Source organism: Peromyscus maniculatus, chromosome 3 (genome assembly GCF_049852395.1).
Source record: "Peromyscus maniculatus bairdii isolate BWxNUB_F1_BW_parent chromosome 3, HU_Pman_BW_mat_3.1, whole genome shotgun sequence".
Taxonomy (NCBI): domain Eukaryota; kingdom Metazoa; phylum Chordata; class Mammalia; order Rodentia; family Cricetidae; genus Peromyscus; species Peromyscus maniculatus.
Genome location: NC_134854.1, coordinates 17375314 through 17396010, shown reverse-complemented (window position 1 = coordinate 17396010; position 20697 = coordinate 17375314). Strand labels below are relative to the sequence as shown.

At 38.8% G+C, this 20697-nt stretch overlaps 1 protein-coding gene across 1 annotated transcript in view; it reads left to right on the top strand.

Moving 5' to 3' along the window:
- The window catches only part of Nxph1 (neurexophilin 1), a 299862-nt gene that overhangs the window by 92586 nt on the left and 186579 nt on the right, over window positions 1-20697 (top strand). The gene's annotated exons all lie outside the window — the stretch shown is intronic.

Sequence of the window (20697 nt, the reverse complement as noted above, 5' to 3'; positions counted from 1 at the left end):
TCCCAGCACTTGGGAGGCTGAGGCAGGCCTGGTCTACAAAGCAAGTTCCAGAACAGCCAGGACCGTTACATAGAGAAATCCTGTCTCAAACAACAACAACAACAACAACATTAAAAACAACAATAACAAAAAACAAAAACAAACAAACAAACATAATTTGCTTTTGTTATTAAGGGGCAGCATGTTTTAAAATTTAGAGCTGGAATTGATTACTAGCATTCAGGATAGAGAGCACCATCACTTGTTTGGAAGAGAGCAAAACATGTAATGGAACAAAGGCAGTTATCATTTTTGGGCAACAGGAGGACATCAAGTGGAGTACATGACATCAGTGTGAATTTTGTATGAATATAGCTCTATTATTTGCTTCCTCCTGCTGGATTAGCTCTTCAGAGCTGTGTAGGATCACAGCAAACACTTCCATTGCATGGCCTATGAATCAGTTCATATAACTCAATATGACAATTAATTATTCTTAACATTGCTAAATTTCCCACAGGGAAATATCTAATTTGTTTTATGTAGTTAATATTATTTTATTGAGTATGCATTATTGATTTTATAGAGTAGACAATTCTTTGAGAGATATGCTTGTGAATTTGTATCAGCTGCAACATTATTCTTTTTAAAGGACATGGGGTGCTAGTGAGATTCTCAAAATTCAAGTCCTCATCTTGATATTGTTAATTTTAATCCATTGCCATTTAGATTAATTTCTTCCTAGGTTATAGAAAACTAATTTTCTATGAGAAGTCTGAATTGTTACCTCAGGCCTGACTTCCTTAGCCTGATGTCTTCCACAGTGCCAAAGCTGGATCTGTTGCAGCTTTCTTCCTTCAAGTCCAGACCCCACATGAATCCCATAACTCTGTTGAAGGTGGTGGCTATACCAGGCTCTGTGTACAGAGGTTTCCAGGCCCTGTAGAGCCCAAGGCAAGAATTACAATGTGCATAGACATTGTCATTGGCAGGAGATAAACCAGGACCTTAATTCCAATTCTGGCATGTATTAGTTACATAATTTAGGCAAATCAACATGTGTTTGCGTTTCCTCATCTACAAAATAAATATGCTAGAATGGTAGCTGTAAGAACCATAAACAATGATGCTATTCATTATTGATGATAACAGACACTTGATGTGATTGATGAATACATGGATGTAGCTATCAATACTGGCAAACTCTATCCTAGGACCCCCTTTGACTGCACTAAATCTGATTCAGTGTCCATCCAGAGTTGCAGTCGTCCAGAGGGGTGGCAGAGAGCCTATTGCTGCCTCTCCCACATGCTGTCTTACAATAGACACAGCCAGAACTCTCTAACATTGCACCCTGTTGCTGTTCAGACAGCTGCTACCACCTGCAACTTGAAGCCAGGATCCTCCCAACCATGCCTTCCCTATTTGAAAATTCTTAAATGTTTTTCTCTCAGAATAGTATGAAGACTGTTGGGGAGTCTAATAAATATCACTACACACTTGCTTTTTAATGATAGCCAAATACAGTTTGGTTTGTACAAGCATTTCAAAACCCATGTTCCCACAAATAGTAATGATTTGATATATTTTAAGTCTTTAGAAGAAAATCAAAGTAGGATCCTAAGCACTGCATATACTTGAGGGAGTGTCAATTAATTATCTTTTTTTTTTTTTGCAGTTCAAAAGTTCCTCAACTATTTTGTACACTGATTTGTAGTAAGTGACACCATGAGTAAGGAAGTGATGAGAGCAGGCAAGTAACTGATATTTCATGATCCGACAAACAACCGGAGTGCCTGAGTTAAATATAGACTGATTTTCTGCATCTAATTTTGGAACCTCACCAGTTTTCCTCAATCTGTGTTCTTCACATTCCTTCCTATGGCCCTGAATGTCTCTCCTTCTCAACTACCTATGTGTTTTTGGAGACCTATGAGCTTTTGACCAGAATGTCAAATGTGGAAGAAAGTGATGTTTGGGAGCTGTTAAGGACATAGAAAAGCTATTTACATTCTCATGAATCCTTATAGCATGGGTGTGGTAATCCCAGTAAATCTCAGCCAGTATCCTCTTACAGCCTGGGTCTTCCTGGAGAGGCTAAACTCTTGAAAGAAGCATCCTTAAGAATGACTTGCAGTGTTCCATTTGCAAGGAGCCACTTCAGAGCCAAACATATTCCCCTGCTATCCCCTCACACAGATAATTTGACAATTCCATTTGGAAATCACAGTATAGTATGTCTTTTTACTCTTTGTATAGATGAAGTACTGATGTTCTAGAGACAAAGCCAAAGTGGTTCAGCAAAGGCAAGGAAGACATAAGAAGAAGTGTTGTTTTCCTTGTGTGATGTGAGCAATTCCAGCTTTTAATTTCTCTTCTTTGTCTAATACGGTTCTGAACTACTGTGGTTATAGCTCATCAGGATTTTCTCCACAGTAATTTCCCAAATGAGACTACACAGAAATTTTCTACTAATTGAAATCCAGCAAAATCAGACTGAAAAACCACACCTCTCTCATTAGTGCATAGAGAAACTACATCCGCTGAGTAGGAAAAAGGCAAGGTTATTTTGAGTGGCAGCTTCCTCCTCTATAAAGGTTTCAGTTGGGGTCATTTTCAGAAGGAAAGGACCACCCACAGGTATCAGCCTTGGCTTTTGTTTTCTTGAATGTGTTCTGGGCCAGCATGCCTCCAGGATGCACACTGCTGGACCACAGGCAGGAGGAAGCTTAGAGAAGCTCGGGTAGTCCAGAGCTACCTCCAGTATCTGGTCTTCAGCAGAATTACTGCTATCTCAGCTACAATCATTTACCCTTTTATTTAAGAGTAACACAAATTCTCATTAAAACGTGACAGCAAATGTGACTTTGGCATAGAGAGGACATGGCAGGCCCATTCACTCAAAGTGGGCATCTGTACCAGGACTTCATGTTTTATAATTCTATCAGGGATTTGTTCTTTTGAATGAGAATTCTATATAGCCTCCTCAATGGACATATTATATAGCTCTGGCTGGGAGAGGAAAGAGGCTTATTGAATGAGTTGACAGAGGTATGTTCTTCAAATAGCTCATTCATCCAGCATCCAACCTGAGATTGGCTGACATTTTCCCTGTTGAAGAAACCTAGCTACTGTGACTTAAAACAGCAAAGGAATGATACCCACAACATGATCTGCTTCCTAGTGTGCTGTGAGAATTAACCAGATTGTCTTGGGCTCCCTGTTAATGACCAACTTTCTTTCTAACTGATGATTTGGTGAGAACACTCTCATTAGGAAGAGCCTTCCCTCTGTAGATTAGTTTTTCTGCTTTTGTCTTTGTCTTGTAGCTGATAGAATTCACTTTCCCTCAGCTCCCGGAGCACAGTCATCAGATCAGAGAGGGCTGTGGAGGACAGGAGCAGTTTTATTTGTTGGGAACAGATAGCAGAGAAGGGAAGTAAGCAAAGACTACTCTTGTGCAGACCCCACCTTTTTTTCCCTCTGAAGAGAGAGCACTGGGACCTGGAGCTGGTCAGCTCCAGTGGCACAGTGTGTGTCCTCCGCAGTCCCTGGCTGCCTGCCAATGACAGATCTGTGGAGCAGGCAGGAGAACCCATGCAATCTAGGGTTTCAAGCTGGACATTTTTCAGGAGACTGTGGTGGGATTTACAGGATTTGGGATTGCAGAATTGCTTTTGTTTTTCTAACAGCTTGTATCAAACAAGTAAACAACATGTACAGACACAGGGTTTGTTTTAACATAAAACCCAGAGATGAGGAGCAGGGCTTGAACCATATTGAATCTTCTTTGTTTTAAAACTCGATGTATCTCAGAAATGCTTAATTTGCATGTGAAAAGTATGCTTCTTCTTGGGATGGGCTTTTCTCTCTTAGTTCTTCTTTCAAGGAACAGTTTTCTATTATGATCAAGGATTTACTACATAAGATTTTATTTAACTAGAGAATATAAAGAGAGATCCTAGAAAAATTACATGTACCTGCCTAAAATTTTAACTCCTGCCTTGAAGCTGAGACATCTGCTTTGCACTTCAGGTAGACTGTGGAAGGGGAGGAAAACTTTCTGAAAGAGAGCTTATTAGTTTTCTGTTGCTGAGGTAACATATAAAGAACTCAGTAGTTTAGAAGAGCCCATTCATTATCTCAATGGCTCTGAAGTTCTGAACTGCAGCATGATGTGATGATCTTTCATTCAGGCTTTTACCAGTTTGGAATTCACATGCCAGCTCCCATCTGAGGTTCAGGATCTTCTTTAAAATTCACTAGTTGCTGGAAGAATTTAGTTAGTTTTAATTTTTCAGTTTTTGTTTTTATTATTTTTCTTTCATATAACACATGCCAACTGAAGATTAATGATGTGTTTCACTGTTTGATTAAAAATTTTTTCTCTGACACACTCACCCCTTCCTCCTGTCTTATCCTTCTCCCAAAAAATCCCTTCCTTACTGTCTTTCTGTTTTGTTCTTGGTTTTGCTCTGTGACCCACTGGGTCTAACCACTGTCACTCATGAAGTTTTGGGCGTGGAGCTACTGGAGCATCACTGATTCACCAGTGGCTACAACACTGAAGAAAATGACTTCTCCTCTGACTACATGTAACCCACCTTGGTGAGGCTCCACAAGCCCTTCCTTCTCTATGACTGACGATTTCTAGATTCAGTCTTGCACAGGCCTTTTTCAGGAAATGAGTACCGCAACTTTGCCTTGCCTGTAAGACAGCATTCCACTGCCCATGTCCCCAGCCTCTGACTCTTAAATTGTTATTTCCCCTCTTCCACAATGTTCCTTGAGTCTGAGGGGGTCATCTGAGTGTTCCATGTAATGCTGAACACTCAAGGAATATGATAACATTTTAAAAGTATATACAGTGAATAATGATCTTAATCAGCTTAAATAGTTCCATCTCTGTAAGACGTCACAATATTTTAACTAACAGCAATTGCATACATTTCTGAGATATATTTCACCACATTTATGTAATGTGCATATTCCAGAGAGATCCTTTCACGTTCAGGCTTATTTCCCCAGTACACACAATACAATATGAAATCCATCTAGATGCCAATTCATGTATTATTTGATAAAGAAATATGCTGTATATGTGCAATGCATTTTATTAAGCTGTATAAAGAATATACCCTATAATTTTCAGCAGAATGGGTAGAATTTTATGGCATTGTGTTGACTGATGTCAGATGCAGAAAGACAAGAGCAAGTTCTCTTCCACATGTAAAGAACAAAAGTCAATGGGAGTAGTATTACAGTTATTTTTAGAGTCTGTAGGTGAGGAATATTGGGAGGTTGGAGAAAGTTGTCTTAGTTTGCTTTTTATTGCTGTGATGAAACATTGACCAAAAGTGATTTGGGAGAGGAAAAGATTCATTATATTTAACAGGGTAGAATTCATCAATGAGGAATATAAAAACAGGAACGCAAGACAGGAATCTGGAGGCAGGAACTGAAGTATAGGCCATTTGAGAATACTGCTTACTGGCTTGCTCCCATGGCTTGGTCACCCTGCTTTCTTATGTAATCCAGGACTACCTGTCCAGTGGTGACACCTCCCAGAGTGGGCTGGGCCCTCCCACATCAATCTCTAATGCAGATTATACCCATAGAATCGCCTACAGGCCAATATGTAAGAGAGATGCTCTCGGTGAAGTTCTTTCTACCCAGATGACTCTAGCTTATGCTACATAGACACACACCCACACCTGAACAAAACAAACAAAAGCAAAACCTAACCTGCATAAAAGGCTAGCCAAACACAAGTAATAGAAACAAGCATTTCTAGTGGTGTGTAGAATAAAGGATGATTGTAGTTCAAAATAAATTGTCACACATCTACGTGTATGTACATGTGATTTTCTTCTGTAGTCAAAGGTCTCACCTTGGACCCCAAGCTAGCCTCAAACCAACAATTCTCTTTCCTCTGCCTACTGACTGCTGAGATTACAGCTGTTTGCATCCATACCCAGCAGGCTATTACATGTTTTATGAGTAACTAAAAGAGGGGATCTTGATACCATCAAACTCAACATAAAGAAACTTTCATCTTTGTGAATTTACTTCCTTAACCTGATCCTTGTAGGTCTTTTCTCCTTGGCACATGGCTTCCTTCATCTTCAATCCAGGAACAGTCTTAACTCTTCCTCATACAGATCTCACTGTTTTCCTCTCTGTCATAACCTCTCTAACTTCTTATGTCTTTTGCTTATAAAGTTCATTTGATCACCCTGGGCTCAAGGAAAAAATTCAGGATAATCTCCCTACAAATAATTACGACATATGAAAGATCTCTTTTGCCAAGCTAGGGTAACATACTGATGAGTGGAGACACCAGGAGGCCCAAATTCTTTCTGAAACAAAAGGGAGGAAGAGAACCAGGCAGAAAGCACGGTAAGAGCTAAGGTATGGGCACGGTGTACATGAGACGGTAAAGGAAGATGGGATTAAGTTTGTATCTGAGGAAGAACAATGGGGTGAGGGAAACTGGTTACGAGTCAGGATGGATATCTATGCTTGCCATCCATTGTTCATGCTGCCAGGAGAGGTCTGCATTATAGTACACTACTGTAGTGAACAAAAGATGAGGTGATCTGTGTTCCAAACTCCTGCATAGAATGAGGATAATAATAATAAATTTAACTCATAGGGTACTGTGAGGATTAAATTCATAAGGTATATCTTGTATTATAGTTGGTGATCAATAAATATGATAATTTTAAAATCTACAGTCTTCCCCCTATATCGAACAAAAAGGCTCCGATTAATGTGTATCAGGATGAGAATAGCTTGATTCTAATTTCTTTCCTATTTCTCTACCAGCTAGTTGTGTGATCTTCTTATTTTGTGTCACAGTTTTGTCATTTTTAAAATGAAAAATGATGTTAATTATGCTAAATGTGTCAAAAGCAAACTTATGATTGTAGAGCTCTTTGAAATAATTACTTGTTAATTTTTTGAAATGTATCTGATGTTATAGAGAAAATAATCCTGATCTCTCTTAGTTCATTCTTGATCTGAGTCACAATGAAGCCACATCCTTCTACATCCTATGATGACAGAAGCCCAGAAATTCCTCTTGGCCCAGTGTTCAGACTCAGTTACAGGCAGATAAAACTTGTCATCATGAAGAGTATGTCATGGACTAACTTATCTCATGGAAGGATAGAGTAGATGGCTATTGTATGATTCTAAATTAAAAAGCCAAGCCCTTATCCCCAATGTAGTATGTCCTCTTTTCTCCTGTATCTTGGAGATATTTTCTTTCCCAATATTAAGTAACATTAAGTAAATGTATGACTTTATTTATTTGTGTGTGTATATGTGCCTTCAGCAGACAATGTGAGGGAGTTAGTTCTCACCTTCTTCCAGATGGATCTGGGAGGGTGAACTCTGGTCATCAGCCTGGTGGGAAGCACCTTTCCTTGCAGATCTATATCAGCAGCACAGATTTTAGGATCTAAAAGTGACTCCATAGACAACAAAGGGGACTTGTAGAAAACATGAAGTCTGGACTCAAGTTTGACTTTAAGACTCATTAGCTGTAAGTTACACATGCCTTCTGGTTTTATTTGTGAACAGAGAAGGCCAGTCTAGCCTGAGCTTCTCTCTTTTGTTAAGACCCTGCATGGTGATATGAATTTTTATGCCAGATTTAGGAGGCTGAGGCAGGAGGATTTTGAGCTAAGACAAGCCCCTGCTACCTTGAGAGAACTTGTCTTTGAAGAAAAAATATCCCATGAACCAGGCTGCTGGGCTTTTGATCTAGTTTTTAAAAATTGGACAGCCATTTTGGCAGGCAGCAGGTGTGCAGGGAGGCTCACTGTGAGGAAGCGGGCTGCAGAGAGGACTGCTGTGGGGTTTCTGAAAGTGACAGTGGAAATGTGCCTGGATGAGGCCAGAGAGGGCATGGGGGAGGAGGCGAGTCAACAGAGCAGATGGTCTCATGGAGAGGTGAACATAAATGATGTCATGCAGGGCCTCGCCAGCCTCCCTAGCCCTGCTGACAGTCTCTGATTACAGGGAGCATCTATTCAGACATCTGGTTCGTACAATAAAGTTAGCAGCCTGTTCCCTAGGCTGATTGAACTCTCTTGGTGAGAGCGTCATTTATACATGAGGCTAATACTAATTTATTCATCTGAACACAGGGGTGAAGTTATACTGCTTTTTGAGATCCATTTAGTAATGGATTGTGTGGTAGAGCTATGCTTATCCTGGTACATAGAGGATCTGTTTTGCCTCTAAAAAGATAAAGAATTCCCTTGAAGATTATACATATCAGGGAAATTGAAATGAGGGGTGACCAAATATATTCTTTAGCCTAGTTCTGACACTGAGCAGAGGTGGGAATCTGGACATGTTGTAACCCTTTGGTATCACTCCTTATTGGTGATATGGAGATAATGATTTCTGCCCGAGTCTATGAAGCTATGTAAAGTGCCTTGTCCAATGCTTCACTCACCTAAATGTGAACTGCTATTCTCCCAGCTCTGATATGATAAGATATATATGTGATATCATATATATATATGATAAGATATATATATGATATGGCAAGATTTGAAAGAGTCGATAAAGAGCCAGTGAATGAATACAGGAAATAAAAGGTACAGTGACATTCAAAATACACTAACAAATGGTGCTCCATATAAAATAAATTATACTCTATTTGTTGAGTGAGGCGGCAGCTTTTACACAAAGAGATTCATATAAAACGCCCCCAATGTTAAACATTTCATTCTACCCAAATGAGGAGGAAGGTGTAATTGCTACTTTGTCATCTCATATCAGAGAGACCACCCAAGACTGCCCCATCTGAAACTGTAGTCTATGCTTTATCTTTCCCTTATTTCCATCTTAGCACTCTTCCCCTAAAATTCCTCCACCCACAGACATCTGTAGAACAAGGTGCATTGTCTGATTTCATCTTTTTCTCATTGCTATAATCTTTATACAGGTAGTACCATGCACAGCACATAGTAGGTACACAAAAGAAGATGAGTTAATTGCTCTTGGGGATGCCTTGGTTGTGGTAGTGACTTTGTTACTATGATTAAGCCCCTGTCATTCAACATTACTTGAATCTTAAGACTTCCAGCACCTGGTGAAAAAACAAGAGTAGCAATTTTCCCCCCATTGTAGCTCCTCCTAGGTATCAATACATATGGTTGGATATTATTACCGAGTCTTGGAAACACTTGGTGTATGAGCTTTTGTGTTCTTGGATATAGTCAGTATAATGGCTTCCCAAATGCAGGTGCTTTTATTCCCAGCAGCTACCGAGGTGTCTAAGTTAGGAGCAACACTAGTAATTCTGCCTTGTGCTCCATAAAAAATTAATAGCCATAAAAGTCAAATCGGCTTACTCACTAGCAAATGAACTTTACAACCCGCTTTAGCTTACAGACTCTTCGTAACCAACACGTTAAAAAATACCAACCAGGGAAAGATATTTTCCTGCTTTATAGGCTTTAAAAAAACCATTTAATTCAATCTGGTACCCAGGCTGAATGTAAAATAGCTAAAGCAGTATTGATGGGATAACACATAATATAATTAAATCTATGTATCAATCCATCAAGTGTAAGATAAAAATCAATCACACAGGAGCAGACGCCTCCAGGCAGGACAGGAGACTGGCGTTTGCGGCAGCCCTATTCCACGCTATGCCGTTACACATCAGCCTCTTACTGGAGCTCTTTTCTCACCTGCCACACTATTATCTTTTGGTATTTTCTGGAGTCCTACTTTGTACAGTGCTCTGAATGCAAGTGTCCAAGTTTCAACTGAGGTTGGCTGCCTCTGAAAGAATCATGGTCAGAGATATACTGGGGGGTTGACTCACTTGCAGATTCCTTGGTCTCTGTTCTATTTTGATTTTGATTATGCTGATGGAAGTTCTCAAAATAACACTTAAAAAAAATTGTCATTTGCAGTCCAGAATGAGAATCGGGACCTACCACTTATCAAACCCCATGACTTTAGGAAAGGTGATGGATCTCTCATTCTAGTTCCAGCTTAGAGATGATAAAATATCCTTCCATTCTCATTTAACCCTGCTTTGCAGGCAAGTGTAGGAATAACTGAGGTAATGCTCATGTTATATTTGGAGTCCGGTGAACATGGCACCCTTTCTGTGGCTAGCAGCTAATTCTTATTGAGTACTTACTCTCCAAGGGCAGTGTCAGTACCTTATATGTGCATTTCCTCCTTTAAAATCTCATCAGTTCACTCACACTGATTTTACACAGTTAAAAGCACAGAGGTACAGAGAAATAAGTCGCATAGTTGTGAAGTGGTTAAATAAAGTCAAGATTCCAGGTTTATGTAATTTCAGATACCATACACATAAAATTTCACTATTACTGATTTTTCAACTGGAGCTTACCTATTGTTTTTTAAAAAATATTTCTTTTATTTTTTGAGATAATAATATAATCTTTCTATCTCTTCTTTTATTTTAATCCTTGCATATACCTGATTGACACCTGCCCAACTTTTTGTTCTTATTTTTTTGGGGGAAGGCAGGGTCTCATGTAGCACAGGCCAGCCTCAGACTTGGTATGTAGTTGAGGCTGGCCTTGAACTCCTTCCTGCTCTTTCTGTGTTTATCTCCCAAGTACAGGGATTATAGGCATATGCCACCATATTCAATTTTAATCTAACACTGATGTCTGGGTAATCTGTTCCTCTTTTGTGGATCCTGTAGTTCACCAGTTAACATATACAAAAGTAAGAACCCACCCCATGTAATTTAAAATGTGCAGATAGTCTATTATTCCTCTCCTCATCACCCCAGATCAACATTAAGTGATGCATAGGAAGATTTAGAATAGATTTTGATTACAAGTTGTGCATCCATAAAGAGAACAATAAAGGCAGGGTCTGAAAGCCAAACAAAGTTTGCTCTCGTTTAGGGCTTCCTGTGGCTAGTGGCATTGTCCTAATCTATGTCATCAGATTTTATGCCATTAAATAATGCACCACAAAGGACTTCTATTAATTGTATAGTAGAAAAATACTTCTTCACTGAAAAAAAGCAATTGATTGAAAGTAGACCCTCACATTGCTAGTCCCCTGCTTCCTCAGCCTGCAGCTCACTCCCAAGTATACATCCTGGGCACCTCCATAGGACACAGAAAGGAAAGCCAAAAGCTACTAATATCTTGATGCCAAGAGGAAGAAGGAGAGCATGGTGAGAGAGGATGTTTTAAAGCTCTCTGTGAGCTCTGTTAGTATGCCTCAGTTCACTGACCTTGAAAATTAACCTGGGGTATCCAGAGGACTAAGCCCTGGAATAAACAAACACGAGAGATAATTCATTTCTAATTTTGACCAAATGTTAACAACACATTGTGATGCATGATGCCAAAACTTATTAAGTTTCATGAAAACAACATCAATCAAGTCATTGGAAACGCATAAAATCAATATGGGTGTTATTTTATAGATCAAACTATCACTTGATAGATGGAATTTCTCTACTGTTTATGTATTTGTTTAGTTGTCACTGGGTATATCCAGAGGTCATCTTGAATTCTGAACAAATACTGGTACCTCAAAGACAATTATTATGAAAATAATATGTTGTAAAAGGAAACATAATGAAAAAGGTTCTAGCATCTTTTGGGGCCATAAAAAAACTCTCAGGAAAAATTTTGTTTTGACAAAGTGATTGCTGTAATGTGGCACAGCGAAGCCATTTACCACCAGGTTGGAAACCTTTGGGTATAAAATATTGTGGACTGTGTAGAACAATCCACCTCAGCAGTAATCCCTTCCCCAAAAGGGATGCATTAAGCTACTTTGTACTGAGTTGCTTGGTAGCTAATGGGATAGAGGGCTCTGGAACTAAGGCATTTCATAATCTTTCATATAAAAGCAGAGTGTCTAAAATGGAGAGAGATGTTATTGTCATTTTCTGAGAAATTTGAGAAGAAAATCCTATTTATCTGTGTGAGCCAATGCAGAAATACCTTGTAATAATGATATCTTGTGAAGTATAATCCTCTCAAATATTTGAGATGTTTTCAAATCCACTTTAGGAGTCTACTCTAGATGCAGAATTATGCTAGGTAGCATTTTAAACTTATATTAATGAGAAAACTAAGCATTTGCTCAAAATTACTGTTAGATAAACAGTCCAACATAGGCCATTGGCCCACTATGTTGGGCTTATTTATTCTTTTGTGTATCTTTGGCATGTGCCATCATGTCACAAAAATGTCTATGAAAAACAAAAGAAGACAAGAAAATAATCCAAGAAAATAATCCAAACGGTGTGTGTGTGTGTGTGTGTGTGTGTGTGTGTGTGTGTGTGTGTGTGAATCCAGCACCTGGCTTGTAATGTTTACATAACATTTAGTACTTAGAGGATACCAGAACAAAAAAAACACAGTAATCTAAAGCCTGGTAATCACAAATGCTTTTCTTTTTGGATAGATAGTTTTGGATCATTTAGATAAAGCAGAAGTTAGAATGTAGATGATATAGACACTAAGTATTAGTAATTATTTGATCAAATTATGCAAATAGTATGTTATATGTTTGCTTTAGGTTATTTAGTATAAAAACAATAAAGATAATTAAAGAGATACATAGTACAATCTCATGATTCAGTTAAGTTTTTTTTTGAAGAAGACTAGTACAAAGACTAATTTATTCTCTTGATGATGTATTCACTACCCTTTCCTATTAGCAGAACAGAGACTGACATTAGGTAACCAGGGTTCTTATTGGCTGCTGACACTGGGACTAGCTGGGATGTACACTAGAAAAAGAAAAAGCAATCCTAGTAGATAAAGCAACCTAGTGAAAACCCAACTCTAGTCAGAACTTAGAGTCCAGAGGGAGACAAAAGAAATAAAACATGACGTCAAAGTAAATCTCTGCGTTGTATGTGGAGGTAAGTACTGGAAGGAAATGAAGAACATGTTGGAGCTAGCAAGTGACTGGGGGCTCTTTCAGAGAAGAAGCTAGTAAAGGTCTTCATCTGGATAAACTGTAATCATCTCAATCAATTTGTCATTATGGAAAAAGGCTAGGATTTCCAAAGTGAGGTATAGATGGTATATGAAACACTGAAGTGACATTTGATAGGAGAACCACACCATGTTCATCTTATAGCCACCAGGCTGCTTTGTCTATTGGAAGCTTCCCTTTTTGTTCCCATGCCCCTCTCAACTCTCCCTTTGTCTAGATGACTCTGCTAATTTCTATTTAATCCAAATTTAAATGACCCTTTGCTCAGGCAGGCATTGCCTCCCCAGTTCTTCCTAACGTCTCCTGCTCACTTTGTAAATAGTCATCACTCTAGTGATTAGGTGTCAGTATCAGGCCACCTTCTCAATCTCATTGGGAGAGTACTAAGTTCATGCTGCTCATCTAACTTTGTGTTTTGTATTAGATCCCGGTAAATATGGACCTTAAAGATAAGAAGAATTTATCTTCCAGTCGGGGAATTAAATTCACATGTGTAAATGAACATAATAATACAGAATATTTGAAGTTCAGTTATGATCACATTTTTAAAGGACCAGTAATGGTGAATAGTAGCTAGATTCTGCATTATGAAAATAATTTTAGAATATTTCTGTTTTAATGATTACATCATAAATATTGGACTAGCAACATATTCTGCTATTGTTTATTTCTCTAATGAAAATATGATGGGCTATATTATGGTCACTGAGTTCATGACTAACTCCTTTTACTAGTTGGTTGCCTAGTCAATTACTAGTTTACTGAAGTGTGAATTGTGATTTATTCTGTCTACTTAGGGAAGCTCTCAATAAACTCTGTTTAAAAAATATGGAAAGGGGCTATTAGGACTTTCTGTAGATTTAAGAAAGAGAGTGATACAGTCCCATCCCTGTTTTTTTTTTTGTTTTTGTTTTTGTTTTTGTTTTTGTTTTTAAAGGACGTTCTAAGGCAAGGTAGAAAATGTATTGTAAATTTTCCGGTATAGTGTGGAAGGAGAGGAACTATGCAGGAAGTTACGATAAGCCTTTGGATAAGAAAGTAGGGTGGCTTAGTGCAGGTAGAAATGGAGACACACGTGTGAGATGTATATCTAGGATAGACTCCAAAGGCTTTGTTTAATGGATTAGACATAGTCTGAAAAAAAGTTAAGGATGTTTGCTAATTTTTTCCCACGTAGTTGGTTGATGTTGTTTACTGAGATGGAAAAAAGACTAGAATGTGGGTCAGTTAAGAGTTCCATTATGGTAATTTGAGTTACAAGATGCCAAAAAAAGTATGTGTTCTGAGCTACGACTGGAATGCCTTTGCTTTTTTTGTAATTTGTATTTTACTTTTTATATTTCTGGTATCTCTCAATGAACAGGATGAATGTATGTATGCATGTATGCATGTATGCATGTATGTATGTATGTATGTATGGTGGTATGAACTTCCACACTGTTTTTTCTTTCTCTGTTTTGTCTCCTTCCCAGAGGAGCTCTCTGAGATAGATCTCTGCTTTGGCAAAAGCTCACAATATAAGAAAAAGCATTAAAGTAAGAATTGCTACATTGGGTGCTAGCTGTATGTTGCTAAAGTAGCTCCAACTTGTATTTTTTTTTTTTTTTGGAGCCCATGTATGCTTCTTAATCTGGAAAACAAGAATTTTCTTCTAGGTTAAAAATTATGTAAATGGCATTTATTTTTGTCTGAGATGTTTAAATATGTGTTTATTTTGCATTGTAAGTGTTTTCAAAGTAATGCAATTTTAGGAGAAAAACATTTAGCTGTAATTAGTTCAACTCATTTATGTGAAAGGTGAGGGAAATAAAACCGTATGATATGCATCTAATTGTAAAATAAGACAAGCAGTGAAAACAACAAGAACAATAATAATAGCATGTAATTCCAAAGATTCATGTAGAGTAAAATTACATAAAACATGTAAACATGTTGTAATGGTTAATCTCCACTTCCATTGAGACTAGATTTGGAATTAACTAGGAGACACAGCTCTGGGTGTATGTCCTTGAGAGAGTAGCTAGAGAGGCTTGAATGAGGACAGAGACCAGCCCCGAATGTAGGGGGCACTACACCTTGCTGTGAGAGTCTCAGACAGATTTAGATTCAGGGGAAAGAAGAGAGTGAGGTTACCATCAGTGTTCCTTTTTCTCTTCTTTCGAACTGGACACAGTGTAGCCAGTGACCCCATGCTTCTCCATTATGTCTTCTTTGTCATGATATGCACTATCCCTTCAAATAATGCGCCAGAGCAAATCTTTTCTCCATTAAGATGCTGTTGGAGACACTTTATTTTATAGCAATGAGAAAATTAACTAATACAACATGCCTTGTTAGGAATACATGTCCAGTAACCTTTGGCTCACAATAATTATCATATGACAAGTAATATGATTGCCTGACCAGGAAGTACCAGAACTAGTACTGAGTTGTTTTTGTAAATAGTGAAAGACGTCCATTTCTTCTTCAGCTTTGCTTCTGATTTTCTTCCGAGCAAACTGAGCTGAACCATGCTTCTTCTTACGATGTGAAGATAATGCATGAATAGTGATGAATTTATCTTAGGGTTAGGAGTCATTTGGGATTTGGTTAACTAGGTTTGGTTAATCTCTACCTGTAGGACATTGGGGAAATTACCCATTATTTTTTATCATTTGTACATAGGGATAAATAATATGTACTGACTTCAATGAGGTATAGTGAGGATAGCAGATGTTTGGATGCCCCATGCGTGGCCCTGTCCGTGCCATGGATAAAGTCAAGAAAGAAAATTGTTTCCCTCCATTCTCCAGTGACAAATGTTCTTCATGTTACCGAATCTCTGCTTGCACAGAAGGTATCTGTACTTTTGGAAGATGGTCTGAATGCCACCTGTCTTGGCAGGCAAAGATATCGATTCAAATGCTCCCCTTGGCAAACACTGTCAGAACTCTCTAGTTTAGTGTCAGGAGGTGACAGGAATGCTGGAGGTCCAACCAGCAACCTCTGTAGATTTGAACAAAAAAAAAAGTGAAAGGCTATTGGAGGGGGGTCTGTGGGGAAGAGACAAAACTGGGACTTTGCCGAATGTGCTTGAAGATCTGAAAAGTGAAATGTGGAAATATTTAAAAATATTAACTACAATTCTTGTAAATCTAAGAAAATGAGGGGAACTATTTAAGGAAATGTACAAATAAAAGTAATGTTATCATAGCATAAATCCTTTATTTGAAGAGTGAACAATATTGCCGCCAAATCTACAAATGAGAACCATCTATATAACCAAGAACTGTAACTTAACTCTACTGGGAAAAAAAGTGTGGTTAGAAAGTGTGGTGACAAGAATGGTGATGCGTAGCTAAATTGCCCATTGTATCTATGCTTGAAGCTAAAGAACAGTTCTTAGATTGAGAATCATGTAAGAAGGTAGGGAAAACAGCCACATTAAAGCTGGTGAGTTGGAGAAAAGGGCTAGGGAGTGATGGATGCCACTGGCTTCTCTTTTATGAACTTATAGACTGACTTATAATGGCAGTAACTTTGATTACAAAAACAGAAAGAGAGATGAGAGGTGCCCATACATACATTTTTATCTTTCCTATATGAGGTAAATATGAGCAGCAGTAAAACCTGTCTGAAGGTTTTCTTGTCAGAATGCTTATTGGATTTTTATAATGGTTACAGTGTTACACTTCCATGTAGTATGTATAGGCTGTCTATAAAACAGAATTGGACCATATAATTTTTATGGTATTTAGATATAAACTTAAGATGTTATTAATGCCATCAATAAAGCATATGCTGAATAAATCATCAACAAACTTGCATTTGCAAAATCACCAAAAGTCTTCAATAAAAATATCAATTATAAATTTTTGCAAGTAGATGCCATTTTAACCAAAGAAAACATTCTTCTACTATCTTTCAGCATATGGAGGGCAGCAACTAAATCTTTCTCATCTCTAGTAATTCTTGAAAAGTGACACTGAATATATGCATTATAAATGTTTCTTTCATGAATAACTTTAATGTTATTTCTACTTATACATATGCAGTATAGAAAATTTCCATACTTCATTTCAGATTTTTTTCACCACAAAGGCTACTTTTGTAAGTTTGCTTGGTTTCTATTTTATGCCATTTAGGAAAATATGTTATCCTGCCACATATTAATTTTGTATTCATTAGCTGATTCTATAATCTTCAAACACAATATGTTGGCAATTTGGGGGAGAAAATGAGTGTTGTCACAGTGCTGTCAGTCATATGAATGTCTGGGAAATCATCAGGAAAGAAACTGACTACTGGTTCGGATGTTCAAAATGTCTTTCTAGTACCAGGGGAGTCAGTGGTGCCTCTTTTCAAAATCCAAGGAAAAGTAGCACAAAAATGTAGAAATATTCCTGGGGTGAATTTTTTTAAGACTTCAGTGCGAACCAGATTGTAAAACAAATGTATTGTTTTCATCATTGTAATGAAAGCTGGTATTCCCACATGAGTCTGTACCTCATACCTTGTGGCATCATGCCAAGTCATGTCTAGTCACTTAAACTAGAACTACTTCTTTGGGTAAAAGTGGAATTATAGTGGCCAAATAAAACCAAAACAAACCAACAATGTGTGAAGCAAGTATGAAGACGTAGGACAGTAGACAGCAGTCTCCAGGATCCCACAGGGCAGGGAAAGAATGTCAGCCCTGCAGCTTCCCCAGCTCATTGCATTGAGAAATTCCAGGCAGGGAATTGATGTGAAGCCTGGTAGATTTCTGAGTGAGGAGATGGAGCTGAGAGTCTGTTGAGGACAAAGCAGGAGTTTGAAACAGCTGGCCACATGTCTCTGAGTCATGTATAATAAAGCCATGGATTCTTTTTCTTTTTCTTTTCTTAATGCAGTTGAAAAACCAACCCAACTAACAGGGCTGTTCACTTTTAGAGTAGCCCTTCACATCCTAATTAACCTAATCTCTTGTCGGTGTCCCCAGAGAGTTGAACTTTCCCCTAGATCCCAGATCCTGTCCAACTGACTTTCTCTAAGTATTTTTATTTGTGTGTGTGTGTGTGTGTGTGTGTGTGTGTGTGTGTGTGTGTGTGTGTGTGTGTGTGTGTACACCATCAGGGACATGTAGAAGTCAGAGGACAACAGCTAGCAGCCAGTTCTTTTCTCCACTTTGTATTCTAGGGATCAAATTCGGCTCACCAGGCGAATGAGGCTGGTGATTTTACCTGCTGAGCCATCTCACCGATTCTTGTATTATTCTTTAATGGCGAAAATAAGCCGAAAAGAATGAAGTACTCCATAAATAAATTATGAATAAATTAAAATTTATACTATTCCAGTAAAACTATCCTTTGAATTTAGGAGGAAACTGTCCACTTCTATGTCAGAAGGAAAAATCATGATGTTAAAGTATATGAAATTGACTAATGCAATAATGTATTTTTATGTATGATTTTATTCAGGAAAAACAGTATGGATACTAGAAGGACATAAGGTACATTTGGCAAAGAAACACATGCTTTTGATAAGTTAGTTAGGAGACTGACTATAGAATTATTGCAAGATTTCATTGTTTTAAATTTTTATTACATTTAGTGTGTGTGTGCATCTGTGCATGCATGTGTATGTGTGTGTATGCCACAGCATAAGTGTGTGTGTGCGTGTATGTGTGTATGCTATAGCATGTGTGTGTGTCACAGCATGCTTGTGCATGTGTGCACGTGAGTGTGTGTGCTACAGCATAAGTGTGTGTGTGTGTGTGTGTGTGTGCCACAGCATGTTTGTGTGTGTGCTCGTGAGTGTGTGCCACAGCATAAATGTGTGTGTATTCTACAGCATGTGTGTGTGCCACAGCATATTTGTGCATGTGTGCATGTGAGTGTGTGCGCATTCACGTGTATGTGTGTGTGCCACAGCATGTGTGTATAGGACAGAACTGAAGACTACCTGCAGGAATCCTTCCCGGTGTGGCTTCCAGGCAGTCAGCCTTGGCAAGCCATTGCTCTAGTTACTGTTCTGTTGCTGTGAGCAAACATTTACCAGAACCAGCCTGGGGAGGAAAGCGTCCACTTCATTTACCAGAACCAGCCTGGGGAGGAAAGCGTCCATTTCAGCCCACAGGTTATAGTCCCCATCAAAGGAAGCCTGGGCAGAACTCCAGCAAGAAGCTGGGTATAGGAAGCAGGGCAGAGACCACAGGGGAGCGTTGCTTTCTGGTTCGTTCCCAGGCACACGTTCAGCTATCCTCATGTAGCCCAGGCCTACCTGCCCAGGGATGACAACATCCACAGTGGACCAGGGCCTCTAAGTCAACTGGCAATCAAGAGAACACTTCACAGATAAGCCAAAAGATCAATGTGCTGGAGGAAATTTCCCAAAATTGAAATTCCTTTTTCCCAGGATTTTGGTTTTTGCATGAAGTGCATAAAATACACTTGATTCTGAAAGTGTAAAGTTTAAGCTTCACAACTTTGCTTGAGAGATAGTTTCCCATACCCTCCTCCTCCCAACCACCCCAGGATAGGGGTTTTCTGTGTATCCTTGGCTGTTCTGGAACTCATTCTGTAGACCAGCCTGGCTTTGAATTCACAGAGATCCTCCTGCCTCTGCCTCCCAAGTGCTGAGATTAAAGGCATGAACCACCCCTGCCTAGCTTGAATGCCAATTTAAATTGTATATCCATTCAATAGGTTGTATAGACTTTGAGTTTGGTTAATTTTGGTTGGTGATGTTTTTATTTATTTGCAAGTTTCTTTTTTTAATAATGAAGTTTATTTTTAAAAGCTAACAATGAAGATCAGTGATCACATGCATCTTTTTGGCTCTCATTTTATTTTTTACACTACATATATAGTCTCAAAAATATTGAAATATTTAATTCATTTCACTGAATGAAACACAATAATTTAAAATGATATTTTTATTTATTCTTTTAAAACTATGCTTTGTGTGGTCGTCATCAGACCGGCTTCCTCCAGCAGTAGATGGGAGTGGGTACAAGACACGTAGCCAGCCATTATGCAGAGAGAGAATGTAAACTGAAGGTCTCCATTGGGGCCTTCCCCTCAGAGATTTGGGGACACCTCAGAAGAGGAGGAGGAAAGACTATAGGAGCTAGAGAGAATAGAGGACACCAGGAGAACACGCCCCACCAAATCAACTAAGCAGGGCTCACAAGCACTCACAGAGACTGAGGCTGCAAACATGAGGCCTGCATGGCTCTGCACCAGGTCCTCTGTGTATGTGTGATGACTGTTAGCTTGGTGTTTCGGCGGGACTCCTGATAGTGGGAACAGGTGCATTTCTGACTCTTTGCCTGCTCTTGGGACTCTTTTCCTCCTTTTGGGTTGCCTTGTCCATCCCCAATATGAGGACTTTTGCCTTCTCTTATTGTATCTTGTTTCGTCCTGTTTGGCTCGGGTCTCTTGGAGGCCTGCTCTTTACTAAAGAGGAAATGGAGGGGGAGTTGATGTGAGGGAGAGGGAGAAGGGAGGTGGGAGGGAATCTGGGAGGAGTGGAGGGAGAGGAAACTGTGGTTGGGATGTATTGTCTGAGAGAAAGACCTATTTTCAATAAAAAAGAAAGAAAATGTCATACGTGTATCTTGACTGTATTTATTTTCCAAACACATCTTTCCCCCAACTTTGTTTAAATACCCCCCCCCCCATTATTTTGTCACTACTGAGTCCAATTAGTGTTGCCTTTATGGGCCATTTAGTGAGGCATCAGCAGTCTACCAGTGGCCACACACCC